Source organism: Gorilla gorilla, chromosome 2 (genome assembly GCF_029281585.2).
Source record: "Gorilla gorilla gorilla isolate KB3781 chromosome 2, NHGRI_mGorGor1-v2.1_pri, whole genome shotgun sequence".
In the NCBI taxonomy this organism is placed as follows: domain Eukaryota; kingdom Metazoa; phylum Chordata; class Mammalia; order Primates; family Hominidae; genus Gorilla; species Gorilla gorilla.
The window spans coordinates 117660235-117676642 of record NC_086017.1 but is presented as its reverse complement, the minus strand read 5'-3'; the positions used below and the strand labels follow the sequence as shown (position 1 = coordinate 117676642).

Here is a 16408-nt window from a genome sequence, read left to right as displayed (position 1 = left end):
CTAATGCTCTCCCTCCCCTACCCGCCAACCGCCTGACAGGCCCCCGTGTGGGTTCCAGGACAACATGGCTGAATAGGAACAGCTCTAGTCTGCAGCTCCCAGTGAGATCAATGCAGAAGGTGGGTGATTTCTGCATCTTCTCCTCTACTTTATAGACCAAATATACTTCAGAATATTCAATAGAAAGCATGGATAAAAACATTCTGGAATAATAGAGTTGTGAGGAGGGGACAGTAGTATAGCACAGCTGTCTTAACAGATTGAATTTGGCAACGTTCCTCTGCATAGCTTGCCAGTAAGTGAATAAATGTTGCTAGCTGTAAATAGAGATTGTTAGAAGAGGCTAAGTTATCAAAACAGGACAGTTTAGTCTGTTCTGGAAGACCAAGCAGGAGACTATCATTCAAGTGTGTAGTGATAACCTTAGGCAAGTTTAGATTTTTATTTAACCAGCAATCTACCTTGAGGGCTCACCCTCTGTTGTTTGTAGGCCCTCAGCTGGTTTGCAAAATGCAAGGTCAAACAGTAAGTCATTATTGGACTTGAAATGATGATTTGGGTAGTTTCAAGGGCCTACTAGTCCAGTGTGCCACGAGAGGAAGTTTTCTTCAGTGATGGCATAGCTATATGGGAGGCTAGGACAAGCACAAAGCAAACAGATACCTCTCTGGCTTGGGTCTTTCCTGTCCCTGTAACACAGTCACTGTATGCTAGCACCCAGCCTCTCAAGTGGTCAAGACAGGGAAAGCAGAGGTCAGGGACTGCTTATGAGGTGACAGAACCTACAGACTTTGACTCCTGAGATAACCAGTTTCTTCTTGTTAGCTTTGTTTTTTTTTTTTTTGCTTTTTTTTTTTTTTGACTCAGTTTCACTCTGTTGCCCAGGCTGGGGTGCAGTGGTATGATTTGGCTCACTGCAACCTCCACCTCCCGGGTTCAAGTGATTCTCCTGCCTCAGTCTCCTGAGTAGCTGGGATTACAGGCGCATGCCACCACTGCCAGCTAATTTTTGTATTTTTAGTAGAGACGGGGTTTCACCACGTTGGCCAGGCTGGTCTCAAACTCCTGACCTCAAGTCATCTGTCTGCTTTGGCCTCCCAAAGTGCTGAGATTACAGTCCTGAGCCAGTGTGCCTGTTTTTTGTTTTGTTTTGTTTTGTTTGTTTTATTTCTCATATGGAGATGGGGAGGGTGTTGGGAAAAGAAGGGCTGACATTCAAAATGGCCTTTAGCCAGTTACGTACTTGTCATTCCAAGAATGTTATGAACTTCCTTCTGTTTTGTTTTTTTAACTTTTGTGTTAAGTTCAAAGGTACATACATGTGCAGGTTTATTATATAGGTAAATTGCACGTGAATTTGCTTCTTCTGACACTGTCAATGCCTTTCAGCCAAAGGTCACCAGGAACACACCTGCCACTCAAGAGTTGGGTTTATTCGACTTACTGCAACAGGGAGAACATGCACTATGGGGAACCGTGGAGTGTCTCACTAAGAGAAGACTCCTTGGAGAATTTTGGCTTCTGTTAGGTGCTTTGGGGAAGGATTCTAGGAAGCAGGGTTGGCTCTGGATTGGATGCCATTAGAAAGCAGGGGTAACTCTACGTGTGCATCTTAGCAATTCTTACCTAGAAAACTAAAAAGAATGAAGCAAGTCTGTTTGGTAAGAAGCAGCAGTTATTCACATTAGCCAGGATAAACAGATGTTTGATCATTTTTTTTTAAGGTTGGAAATGTGTATGTTGTTATCTGTCATCAGACAAAATAGTTCAGTGGTCTTGTTTTGCGAAGAAACAAGACCATCAGTGAAACAGAGTGGTCTTATCTCACGTTGGAGTTGTGTGAAATTGTTTATATTCAACATGAGAATACCTTGGCGTAGCCACAAGTGCTAGTCCAACTCCTTGTACATCAAAGCCCAGTGAATAGCACTGGCCAGCTCCTGGCTGTCACCAGCTATTGTTCTCTTTTTCTACTAAGCCCATCCTTCAGGAAATATGAAAATTCTGAGATTAGTTGTTGCCATTAAAATATTGGCTGGTTTCATTCTTGAGCATAAGAGATATTTGGGAGTTAAAATTTCATATAATCTAAGGACTAGGATTGTGGAGAAACAACGTATTTTTCTAATAGGACTTTAACTCAGACCAGGAATTCATTTTCTCAGGCACAATTTTCCATTTACTAGGAAGAGGCGCAGGACACACATATAAAACTGTTAAAGCTCTTAACCAATTTTGTGAGTATGTCTCTGTATAGCTATATAGATCTATGTGTCAATGATTAATGCAGGCATTGATTACCACTGCAATAAGGTGAGAATAATCAGTTACCCTGTACAATGGTATCAAGTTTGAACATTTCTTTACTTAATTGACCTGGGACACTCTTTAGTTTAAGGAGATTTCTCTAAAAGTCACAGTTACCACATTGTAGAGGTAAGATAAGTTAGAATATGGGCTCTAGAAAAAGAAATAGGGCACCAAAATTTGAGAGTTCTAGTGTCTGAACTTTACCATTAAAACATTGTATGACCATGGACAAGTCACCTCACATCTTTACCTCATATTCTTTCTTTTTAAACAAAAAGCTTGACATAGAGCGATGGTTTAAAAATCTTTCAGGCTTAGAATTATTTATTTGAACAAAAATTTCCAGAGAGTATAAATGGACAAACAGAAGAAACTTAAGTAAAAATCTGGCAGCAGCTGGGGCATTAAGGATTTGAGTAATGCTCATGTGGCCTCATTCTTGTCTTCTGGGCTACTGTCAAACATTGAGAAATCTTTGTACTCAAAACAGTTGACAACCTCTGATTTGAATAATTTCTCTAAGGTCTCCCATATCTCAAGCATTCTGTGAATCCATGATTCTCTCTGGGAGTAGAAACATGGACTAGACTTTGAGAGGAATAATTTAGAGAGGGTTAATTTTGTCTTATGATTTCTGCTTATATCAACTGGCCGATCATCTGTTTATGCTGAGGTTAAAACAATAACAATAACTAGTGTTATTTTTATTTTTTTTGATTTTGATTTTTTGATTTTTTTTGATTTTTTTGATTATTTGATTTTCCTAGTTGCTTTTAGAAACATAACCCAGAAAACAGGTTCTAATTCTAAAGTCTTATAAGAGAATGAAAAAGATGGGGTTAGACAGTATTTAATCCAAATCACATTATTAGTATTTTTTTGGTGAAAACAATGTCACGTTTTGTGACTATTGGTTTCTCCTAGCTTCATGGCAACTTGATGCACATGAGAATATAGCCCCTGCAGTATGGCATGTCCTTTCATTAGATTTTTAAAAACAATTTATTTTTGAATAATTATAGAATTACAGAGGAGTTGCAAAGATAATATATCCTTCACACCATTTTCTTTCTTCTCCTAATGTTAATATCTTACATAGCCATGGTAAAGTTTATCAAAACTAGGAAATTAACAGTGATACGTGCTAATTACTAAATTACAGACTTTACTTGGCTTTCGTAATTTATCCACTAATGTCCTTATTTTGTTCCAGGGTCCAATCCAGGATCCAGCATTGCATTTAGTCGCATATCTCCTGAGGCTCCTCTAATCTGTGACAGTTCCTCTGGCTTTCCTTGTCTTTCATTACCTTGACATTTTTAAGAGTACTGGACAGTATTTTGTAGAATATTACTCGATTTAGATTTGTCTGATATATTCTTATGATTAGGTTGAAGTTATGAATTCTTAGCATGGCTATCACTTCTCGGCACATTATATCAGGGATACATGATATGGATATGTGTTATTACTGGTGATGTTACTCTTGATCACTTGGTTAAATGCCATCTACCAATTTTATTTATCAATCTTTTGGAGGTCCCATGGTTTTTGGGAAACCCAGAGTTATGTTTCCACCACCACAATAATGTACAGAATTATTCGGTCACTCCCAAATTTTTCTCATACTGCTCCTTTGTCCCCTGGCTTTTCCTTCCACTCTCTCTAGCAACCATTGAGCTGTCAGTCATCCTTTTCCAGAATGTCACTTACAAAGACTCGTATAATATGTAGATGTTTTGTCTGACTTATTTCACTTAAAAAGGCATTTTAGGTTCATCTGTGTTATTGTATGAATCAATTGTTTGTTCATTTTTTATTGTTCCATTTTTATTTATTAACAAATACAAGTAATAAATATAGATTTTGTCTTATAACTTTGAAGTAGAAGTCAGATGGAAGTGAAAACAAATGGAAGGAGTGGTTGGTATATATTGTCATGTACATATCTTTCCTTACGGCTATTGTTTGACATTTTTAATAATGCAAAAATGATTCTTGGAATAACTATCAACTGAGGACAGGCTGAACTTAATTTTATGGAGAATTTAAAATGTACCACATACATTATCAAATAGAGTCTTTGTTGTACTTTTCTTATAGAAAGAAAGATGCTCAGTAATGTCTGTTAATAATTACAATATGCCAGCAAAAACTCTTGACTAAATGTAAAGTAGTATATCTTGCCATTGCCTAAGGGAGGGGAGGCGTCAAACTCAGTATACCACCTACAGTCTCCTTGTTTAATTCATCAGAGTTGTTTAATTCACCAAAGCTCCCACTTCCTAGTTATTGAGCCTCATATAAGTGATGTTATTACTATGAAGCAGTCTAAGAAAATGACCCATATTAATGTACAAAAGATGCAGCAGAGCTGAATATACCTTACAATCAAATAGAGTTTAGGGGTTGGGCACAGTGGCGCACGCCTATAATCCCAGCACTTTGGGAGGATGAGGCAGGTGGATTTCCTAAGTCCAAGAGTTCAAGACCAACTTGGGCAACATGGCAAAATCCCATCTCTACAAAAAATACAAAAATAAGCCAGGCATGGTGGGGCATGTCTGTAGTCCCAGCTACTCAGGCAGCTGAGGTGGGAGGATCACTTGAGTGCCAGATGCGGAGGTTGCAGTGAGCTGAGATGGCATCACTGTACTCCAGCCTGGGTGACAGAGGGAGACCCTGTCTCAAATAAATAAATAAATATGAGCTGAGATTGCATCACTTCACTCCAGCGTGGGCGACAGAGGGAGACCCTGTCTCGAATAAATAAATAAGTAAATGAATAAACTAAAATAGAATTTAGTAAATAATCAATGTTAAAATGAAATGATCATCTAAGCATAGAGTGAAATTGGAGAAAGCTTATGTTTTGTAAATACTATTTTTCTAAAAAGTCTTAGTAATTAATTCTGTTTTTTTGTTACTTTTACTACTGATAATCTTAGGGGGCTGACAACACTTTCTTATAAGGTATAAGCTATGAAATGTCTTATCAATAACCCCTGTATTAGTGTTCTATGATAATATGCGTTAACTTGATAGACGAGGGGCCATTACAGTCTATCACTGCAGTGATCCATACATTGAAGACTCCCTAAGTACATGTTGACACAATACTGCAGCAGTGTTCCATGAATTAAATATGCTTTGGATCCGAGTCATTAAAATTTAATGGGAAAAATGTACCAATTCCACTGAAAAATACCAGTTTTGACTCTGTGATCAATTCTTCCATAAACACATTTTCAATGTCTCCCAGTAATGAATATTCTTTCTGAACCAACCCTGCTTATTGTTATATGACTTCCTCAACATTCAAAATCCCATTTTGTATTGACTATTTGAAACTCCTTGAGTGTCACAGCAGAGATCTATAGAATAATTGCAAAATAGCATTCACACAAATGTAATTCTTTTGTGAATAATGGAAAGCACTGTTTTATCCTTTTTAAGGGCTGAGCATAAAAACTACTCAATAGACTTAAAATGAAAGAAAATTAAAATTTTACTTGGGTCATTATTCCATCCATCCTTCATTATAAATACATTCATGAAGTTATTGTCATGGCAGAGAGAGCGCGAGAAATGTGACAATGTTCCCTTGTACTTAGCATTTACTCTTTTTATTCCATCTCTTTTATTCTACATATATTAAATTTTTCTTAGTATATATTATGCAAGATCATAATATAGTTTCCCAAATATTTACAATAGGGTTGTTTATGTATTAGACTGAAACATTCTTTACTCCACTGGACACATACTAGATCTTGCTTCTGAAGAGAAACGATGTTAACTACAAGGACAGGAAACTGATGAAAAATAAAAGGAATGAAAGCTTAAGAAGGCTTAAAGGAATATCCTAAAAATAATTAAGGAAGATATTACTCTGAAACGGGACGTAAGTTGAGAGAATAGGTAGAAGAACGGGAGAGAGTAGAAGAGATTTAGACAAGACAAAAATGTTCTCAATGGTCTCACTTTAATCGGAAAACCAAGGATTGAGTTATTTTGCCATTACATGAATGTAGAAGCGGAGACCTGAAGAAAGAAGAAAATAAAAAGCAAGTTAGATGGAGCTCCTCCTATTGTTAGGAGCTTTATAGTCTCTTCACACCAGAATGTCTCTTCTCCAGTGTTTCCCCAAGGCAGCTTGTCACCTAGTACTATCCCTCAGCTCTTTTTCATGCTGTAACTCTCTAATCCTTGAGTTCTTGAAAACAAAACAAAAAACAAACAAAAGCTTTCTCTTACTTTTAATGCTTAAAGTAATGATCATTGTATTTCTCCATTTGCCTTTCTTTGTATCTCTTTTTTTTTTTTTTTTGACCTTGTAGCTTTTTCTGTCACTTTTGGTCCTTCCTTTATCTTCATTTTGTCAGAATCATAATATTCAGAACATTCTGTGAGTGTTTGTTGAGGTGTGTGATGTGCCAGAGAACCGACTACACCTATATCAACTTATGGATTCCACGGATGATTCTACTCTTGTAGCTGATGGGGCTGGTCTGCCTTGCTTCCCTCAGTGCTAAGCAGCATAAAAAGCTGTAGTAGGAATCAAAACTGGAATGTGCATGTATGATGGGTAGGACTAAGAGCAGATTCAGAGAGCAAAGGCATTGATACTGCTGGGTCCATGAGCTCAGAGATGTGCGTGCTGCTCTTAGCAGGGGTGTTACACTCCCACAGGTAAGGGTGAGAGACAAGGAGCCAGAAGCCTGGAACAAGGAAGAGAAAGAAGAGTGACAAGGCTAGTAAGAAGTGAAATAAATGCATTGAATCAATGAAAACCATCCCTTAACTACTGTTTTCCAGGGACTGTGCCATGTGCTTTTACATACATTATCACATTCATTTCTCACAACCTTGTGAGGTTTACATGAGTGTCTTGGGTATGAAATTGTCAATTTAGGTAGCTTTAGCAACTGAAACTTCAAAATTCAGTGGTTACCTGAGACTAACTGTGAGCAGTGATGATTGAGAATGGGCCCAGGAAATTCTCAGCAATGATTAGAATAGGAGATATTCACTAGGGAAGAGGACAGGACAGATACAGAGAAATGTGGACTATACCACATGTGTTAAATACTGTACTATCATTAAAGTATGTGCTTTAAATATTAAAATATAGCTTAAAAAAGACCAAGCTACCTCCTCCTATTGGTCTAAATACATAGTGAAAGTAATATTGCTTTGTTTACCTAGATTGACTGCTACTACTACTACTATTACTACTACTACTATCCAAGATGGCCTTAGGTTCCCCACAGCATGCCTAAACTTTTGACATATTTCTTTCTGATTATAGGCCCCCACCTCCCTTTCCTTAGAACATTTACTTTAGAAAACTAATAATTGCAAATTCTTTGTGTGTCCCTTTGAGATATAAATCTTCTTCCAGCCTCTTGCCAATTGTCCAACCCAGGAATATCTTTTTCAAGGACCTGGGAGCCATCCCTTTGAAATGTCATCAATAATAGTGCCCTTCTCTCCCAGTCCTTGTGGGAGGGTAGGAGCCTAATTTTGATAAGTGCTAACTAGCAAATATATATGGCCTAATCACATTGACCAATCTACCCCCCTAAAGTTCTTCAGTAGTTTTCCACTAGCTCATCTCAGTACTTAAAATCCCTTCTGCCTTTTGATCAAGTTTGAGTTCAGTTTCTCTCCCTATTGCTGTAGTCTCAACTCCTATTGCAATAAACTTGCATAAAATCTTCCTTGTCTTTTTAACTTCATCGGGTATAATTTTTCTTTGACATTACTAACCATGGGTGAGTGTCCATTTGAAAAGCTAAGTATGCAGCATTCTTTATCAAAACATAAACTTCAGCAAAATAATTGGCCATTGATCTGTAATAATTTGAATGTAATACTCTCTAGAGAGATAAGGATGGTTCAGATGACCTTTGAGGTCACTAAATATTGATGTTTGAAATTTAACCTCACATGTGGTAAAAGAAATACCATTTACTGTGGAAATAAGCACTGTTTTAGATAATTGTAAAATATATTTCAGGAAAAAAATGTGGGTAAATACCATCAGGTAAAGTTTAATACTGCACGCGTGCACACACACACACATGCACACACACACACACACACACATACACACGCACACCCCTTGATTTCCTCCTAAAGGAATTTTATATATGTTATAGGAATATAATACAATCGGGAAATACAGCTAAAGAAATAAATTGGTAACAAAATAAAAATAAGAATGCAAAAATACAATAGATCTGGTGGTTTATGGAAACCATGCCACAAAGCCTACGGTATTACTAAACGGGCATCCCAACTTGGCCCTGAGTTTTCAAGTAACAAACCCAGAAAGAGAATAATGATCAGCTGTAAGATCTCCAGTATCTAGAACAAGAGAAAAGCAAACAAATAGGATAATTTGCTTTAGAGTATCCCAGAATATTTAAATCTGGAAGAAATTTAAACTAACTAATGTGGTTAGCATTAAATCATACTATCAGGTGAAGTTGAATAGCACACATGCACACACATACACCCATATATACAAGGTGTAGTATAGTGGGCAAGCTATAAACTAAAATCTAAACTAAATGCAGACATATATTTTGTAAGATTACTTCCTTATGTCTCAATATAAAGTTGATGGAAAAATTCCAAATTTCATTTTTGTAAAAACAATCATATAAAGGACATCTAGTTCCTAGCACATGGTTCTCTGAGAGTCTTGTCTAATCTGAAATTTAGCCTACCTAGAAAAGTAAATTAAATATAAATCTTTAAGGATAAGAATTTCAACAAGCTGAAGTTTTGATGACAATTGGGCTGTAAAGAGAGTAAGGTCATATTCTTGGGTAAATTTCCATGAGTTCTACATTTAAGACAATTATATATGAATCAAGATGAACAGAAACTGTGATTTTTATCTTAAATCATTACGACAACAAAGAAAAACTACTCACTGTGTCATAATGATTATACATGTTATTTTCAAAAACTTAGAAAATAAAACACAAAATAAAAATCATCCATGATTCCATCTCTAATGGAAGAACTGAAAATATAGAGATTAAAAGTATTGCTGATATTTTGGGTACGTGCTTAAAATATAAAATGCTCACACTGTTTTGAGACAGGACAGCATGGTTCTGAAGGGTTAGACTCCAAGAGTTAAAATGTTAAATTACTTTACCCCTTGTATGATCTTGGGTAAATTATCTCAACTTTTAAATCTACTTTTGTTCGTTTGTATTTGTATTGCTATTCACCTCCAAATTCACTCTTCAACATATGCTTTGTGATTATGGGCTTCCTGTAAGCGTTTTTCCTTTAAAGTGAGCACATTGTTAAGCTTTCTCATTAAAGGGTAATGTGGGAGCACCGTAGGAACAAGAGGGTCTCCTGCAGGTGCTGGTGGCTGAAATGTGGGTAGGGTGGTGTGGCTGGGATGACATCCAGTGGAGCTCTGCCACAACCACAGGCCCAGAGTGCATGGATCCACAGACACCTTGAAGTCTCAGTCTGGACTGATGATAACCTTTCCATGACCCTAAATAGAGAAACCAGTGCTCTAAAGACCTTCTGCTGGCACAACTGCCCTGATTCCTTCTGCAGGTACCAGAGTGGTCCCTGAGGCCCAGAGGATCACTTCTGGATGCTGATCCCTCTGCCAGACCAACATGTCTGGCCTGGGGCCTGGAAAATCCCCACCTCCTCTGCTTGCCCTGGTTACCGATGGCCTGTTCCCCACTTGCACTCTGGAACGCTACATTGTACTGACCCAGTTGTGCAGATCAGCTTTAGTATGGAAAAAACAACTTTCCACTCTTTAGCAGGCTAAATTATAACTCCTCTAGCAAGATCTGAACCCCAGCTGTATTAGTCAGGGTTCTCTAGAGGGACAGAACTAATAGGATAAATGTATATAAAAAGGGGAGTTGATTAAGGAGTGAGTATTAACTCACACGATCACAAGGTCCCACAATAGGCCATCTGCAACCTGAGGAGCAAGGAAGCCAGTCCGAGTCTCAAAGCTGAAGAACTTGGAGTCCAGTGTTTGAGGGCAGGAAGCATCCAGCATGGGATAAATATGTAGGCTGGGAGGCTAAACCAGTCTGATCTCTCCATGTTCTTCTGCCTGCTTTTATTCTGGGCGTGCTGGCAGCTGATTAGATTGTGCCCACCCAGATTAAGGGTGGGTCTGCCTTTCCCAGCGCACTGACTCAACTCTTAATCTCCTTTGGCAACACCTTCACTGACACATCCAGGATCAATACTTTGCATCCTTCCATCCAATCAAGGTGACACTCAGTATGAACCATCACACCAGCCTTGGGAAGGAAGCCCCCTACCAAATTTGTCTTTCCTGTGGTAATTACTTTCCATCTTGGGGTACCATAGAGAGTTTTCTCAAATGTTGTTATTCTTTTATCATAGTTTTATAATTCTTTATATTAAACTTCTGTAGTCTAACCCAATGTGTGGTTTCTATCTCCTGTTTGAATCTACACTAATACAGTCATTAGATGGTACAAATTAAAATCAGAGAGATACAACTACATATATATGCACTTGAATGTCTAAAGTTTTATGTATATGTGTATATAAAATCTCTCTCTCCATATATATGTACATATATATACATACTTGTACATATATGTATGTCCATATATATGTATATATATAGAGAGAAAGACAGAGAGAAGGAGAGCTGGATAATGTTAGTGAGGGTGTAGGGCACCTGGAAATCTGATTCATTGTTGTTGGGAGTATACAATATTTTCTTATGAAACTAAATATACACTTATTCTATGATTCATTGGTTTCATTCCAAGAGAAATCAAAAGATATATGCACAGAAAGGCTTATATAGGAATGTTATTTGGAACTGTATTCATAAAAATCCAAAGCTGAAAATGTTAATACATTAATGAATAAACAGATTATGGTGTATTCATATGATGGGGTAGTATTTAGTGATAAAAATGAAAAAAAAATGTGCAACAACATGGATGAATCTTAAAAAATACTGTGTGAAAGAAGCTTTAAGTAAAATGTTCATACTATATAATTACATTTTTATGATGTTATAGAGCAGGTAAACTAATCTTTGGTGGAAACAAATTTCAGAGTGGTTGTCTCTTGGAGGTCTAGGGGTAGGAACTAACTGGGATGGGGCATGAGGAAACTTTCTTGGGTGAGGTAGTATTCAACCTCTTGATATGTTACATCAAGTACTAAGAGTGAATATTTTAAAAATGGGGGTTTAGGTTATACAGGTTATGCATCTGTCAAAATTAATTTAATGGAACAGTAAACATTTGTGCATTTTATAGCAGGTACATTTACCCTAAAAAATGTAAACTAATTATATAAAAGTGTTTAGGTAGGAAGCATACTGATGTCTGAAACTTATTTGGAAATTCATTAAAATATAGATAAATTGATGCCTGTATAGAGGGATATAGGTGAATAGATCTATAATAAGACAAAAAAGGAAAAGTATTTATTTTGGAGTCTTTACTGGTTGGGATACAGAAGTTTACTGAATCTTTTTTAAAGTTTACTGTGTGTTTTTTTTTTTTTAAATTTATGAAAGACTACTTGGAATAAAAACTGCAGATGATCAAAACCAACTTAGCTTTTTTTTAATCACTTAAAACCACTTAGACTATTCCCTGGTTTGCTATGATATTGAAGTTTCAGTTTTGTATGAATGTTGAGCGTTTGTTTTGAGCTCCTGCAGCCTCACTCATAATGCAGGTAGTTTTCCAGTGCTAAAGACTGAGGGAAACTGTCTGGCTTGAATTTCTATTATAGTGCTTGTCTTTTCTTGCATCTTATTATTGTCTGTGTGCTGGCCTAGAGGGTCTTTGATGTGATGAAGGTGGTTGTGCTTTGTTGACGTTATGTATTTGTATCCTATAACCCTTAAGGACTTCACCTGACTTGAAACCATACCACACGGAACTAATGTATAGGTAGTTTTTACTGATTGGCTTTTCATTTCATACATGTGCATATTGATTTCTCAATGGTAGGAACCATCTTCTATTTATTTTGCATTCTCCACCCAAAGAACATTGTACAGTGCCATACGCACAGGAGGTACTTAAATGAAAATAATGTATACTATTTTGGTGTTTAAAACCTTTTGAACCATTTAGGTAAGGCTTAGAATTTAGCATTTGGCCCACTAGAACAAGGATTATATAGTTTCAGTCAACTACACAATCTTTAATTTTAAAAAATCTATATTGTAGAATGTTCCAAATATTTTTCACATAAGGTATTGATTTCATTTTATAGAGGAAAAAAAGTATCAACAGCAACTTAAGCCCACTGGATGGATTTAAGGTTCTCCTACATTCCCAACACGTCTATCATAAAGATGCCAATGAAAGGTTATAACCCAGATGGAAACAAGACTCCAAATGCCAGTAAACCAAAGACAACTCGAGATCAGGTGAGATTATGGGTCTTAATTAGTCATGGGAAAAAGAAAAGCATATTCAGGTTTGTAGCCCCAACGTAATGAAATTTCCTTTAAAACTATGTCTACTTTTAAAATTTTTAGGGGAAATGCTTAAAATAAAAAATGGCGGACATTATTATATAGAAATATAAGTTCTGAATCAACCTAAGACATACTTTCTACCTTCTATATAAACTATTCAGGACCAAATCTCTTATAAAAGGGATACCTTTTTATCAATAAGTAAAAATGACAATTAAATATTATACATTTCTTTGGAAATCCGTAGGCCATGGAGTTATTAGCTCAACTGTCACTGGAAGACCCTAAAAACATGCCTAAAGTACAAATCAAAAATACACCAGGACACTTACCAAGAGCTGCCATGTTATTATTGCAAGCAACAAGAACTTAGAAGGCCGAGATTAGCTATCTTCAGGAAGGGTTTTCCAGAAGTAATCAGTTCTGTACTCAGAGTTGTAGACATTATTGTTGCGATTTAGGAGGCTGGCTATAAGGCAACAGGAAATGATCAATGGAGAAGGTAATTGTTGAAAATGCTATAACGTGTCATGTGATGAAAATATGTTGAAAATTAATTCAAGAAATCTAGAAAATGGTGGTGGGAGCAGCTGGGAGAAATAAAAACTTCTCAATAGTTAATATTTTCCTAAATATATTTTCTAAGAGAGATAGCACTCTTTCTCTAGAAACTCAAAGGCACCCATATGTTTTTTACTTAGCTTGAATGCAATAAAACATTCATTGAGACTATAAACATACTGACCAGAAAAAATTAAAATTACTAATTTGATTTCTCAGATACCGTAATACTGGCGGGGAGGTAACCTTGGTAGGAAATATAAACACTAAGGTCCACTTCTAAGTTTTACTGCTAGTTTTAAATTAATCAAATTTTTAGCCCTAAACAGCATAAATGTGTACATTTTATGTCTATAACCTAAAATTTAGATGACCCTTGGATCAAAGCATACGCATTTTCAGAGTTGTAGGATATTGCAACTGAGTTATATCTGGCATTTACACAATTATCCAATGTTTGTTATTTCTCAGCTTCTCAAACACATCAGTAATACAAGTATCTGTTTATGTTTTTCAGCATCATATTTATTTCAATTCCAAGTCATTCAACAGAACATATGTCTGCACCTGAAACCTTTTATGAGTGTGTATAAAAATACAACATTATAGACCAATGTAACTTTAATTTTCTTGCCAAATAAATGTATCCTTACCAAATATTTCAAATATTTTCCATCATTGCAGAAACTCTGCAGTAAAATTTTTGTTAATGAGCATAACCGTAACTTTTAATTAAAAATACTAATCAGTTGAGAGAGCATAATGGGGCATTCTTACCCCAAAGCCTTCTCCTGTAAAATATAACGGACAATAGAGTTTGTTAGTTTTCTGCTTTTATAAATTGTAGTAGTCTTGTGTGGCAATGGGAAGATGATGGTATCTGCTATCTATTAATAGTTACACATCTGATTATTTACTGTTAACACATCAATCATAAGCCAGGGGCTAGAGTTAAGTAGATTTTTATTTTCAGACTCTTGCTTGATCCATGACCTGTCTGCTGGTTAAGAGGCTGTAATGAAGGCTATTTAGCCCACATTGCTTCCGGAAATAGGTTTAGCACTCCATAAATCCTATGTTTTACTTTATTTACACCATTCGCACATGCAACCTTTATCCTGTTCATCTACTTGGAGTCTAATTTAATTTACTGATGAATGTGCATTACTCACTCAACCATAAAGTGGACTTGATTCAACTTTAACTATTGTAAGCTAATTGTTCTCTGTTGGACTTAAAGCTGATAATGATGTACAGTGACAGGTTTAACAAATTTTCAATTACCACATTGAATTACTTTTGGTGCATCCCACATATCAGTGAGCCAAACACTTAATTCATTTAAAGTTTTAATAAAGAATATGGGATAAGATGATTAATTAGGGAGACTCCCAGGACAGGTCTTGCACTTTTGATGTTATTAAACAACTCCCTCTATTTTGCTTTACATGTTGATTTTAGAATCTAGCCTGTCTTGTAGAAAATGTAATGCTTACTTGCCACGTGTTCCTATCTGGAAACAGATTATCCAGCATGCTGAGATTGCATTAATATATATGTCAGTAAATTAATATTTGTGGCTTATGAATTATTAAATGTTATTTTGAAAGATCAGTGATAGTATGAAGGTCAGTTATTTATCGTACAACGGATTCATTTCTAAGTCTATATTTATTGATGATATCCATTAAAAAGAACAAGGATCTAAAGAGGTTAATACGAAAATTGACTTATACTGTTTTACTCTTTGAGTTAGTGGAAGAGTTAGTAAAAGATAATTTTAAGGTATGCCCATAGATAAAGACAAGTTCATTTTGTTTCTATAAATGTAATTAAATATTTTGTGAATTTTTACACTTAAGATGGCAATTTGAGGCACTCTCGTTGTTTTTTGTTTGTTTGTCTGAAACAGTCTTGCTCTGTTGCCCAGGCTGGAGTGCAGTGGCGCGATCTTGGCTCCCTGCAACCTCTGCCACCTAGGTTCAAGCGATTCTCCTGCCTCAGCCTCACCAGTAGCTCGGATCACAGGTGTGTGCAACCACGCCTGGATAGTTTTTGTGTTTTTAGTATAGACGGGGTTTCACCATGTTAGCCAGGCTGATCTCAAACTCCTGACTTCAGGTGATCTGCCTGCCTCGGCCTCCGAAGTGCTCAGCCGGAACTCTGTAATATAATAACACATATTTTGACCAATAGAGGCTGCAGGCAATAGTGAAAAAAATAATTAGAGGCTGGAGTCCTGGAAATTTAGTCTTTCTCCTGTGGTTTTCTTAATGTGAACTTTATGCTACTCATATAACTTCTTTATGGTTTATGTAACTCACTAGAAAAAGTGATAATAAGAGGCTAAAATTCATTCAGTTAGGATATACTATGCACTAGCCATTATTTAAATATTAGCTCATTTGATTATTTTGACAACCCTTATGGGGATAATTATCTTCATCATGGAGATAAAGAAACTCAGGATCAGGCTTTTTAAATACTCTGCTCAATACCACAAGTCCTCTGTGTGACAAAGGTAGAATTCAAACTCAGATTTATTGAATTATTCAGCTTAGGATTTCCTCACTGTCACACCTTGCAGCTCTATACTTCCTAAGTGTCCTGAGAGGGCAATTAACCTAATAGAGGTGTTGTAGTGGGAACTGGTTGAAAGGAAGAACAGATGGGAGCAATAATTGGCTATCTTTCACTCTTCCTTATTTCCTGCATTTTTGTTTGCTCCTCTGAAGGAGTAGTTCTGAAGGAACTACTTTTTACTAACATAGAATGGTTTTTGCTAAATTTCCGTTAGTAATTATAGTAGTATTCTATTGCTGCTGTAACAAATTGCCACAAGATTAATGCCTAAAACAACCTACATTTAGTATCCTACAGTTTTGTAGGTTAGAAGTCTGATACAGGTCCTATTTGGATAAAATAGACGTGTCAGCAGGGTGGAGTTTTTCTCTGGAGCATCTAGAAGAGCCTGTTTGGTTGCTTCTTCCAGCTCCTAGAGGCTGCACACACTCCTTGGCTGATGGCCCGTTCCTC

The 16408-nt window shown here is 36.4% G+C and overlaps 1 long non-coding RNA gene across 1 annotated transcript; it reads right to left on the bottom strand.

Moving 5' to 3' along the window:
• Nucleotides 1-6941: 6941 nt before the first annotated feature.
• Nucleotides 6942-13217, bottom strand: LOC129532716 (uncharacterized). The gene is made up of 3 exons (XR_008678571.1): nt 13144-13217; nt 8643-8682; nt 6942-7031 (listed from the first exon to the last, which is right to left on the bottom strand). It is a non-coding gene; the product is annotated as an uncharacterized lncRNA (long non-coding RNA).
• Between the last annotated feature and the right edge of the window lie 3191 nt (nt 13218-16408).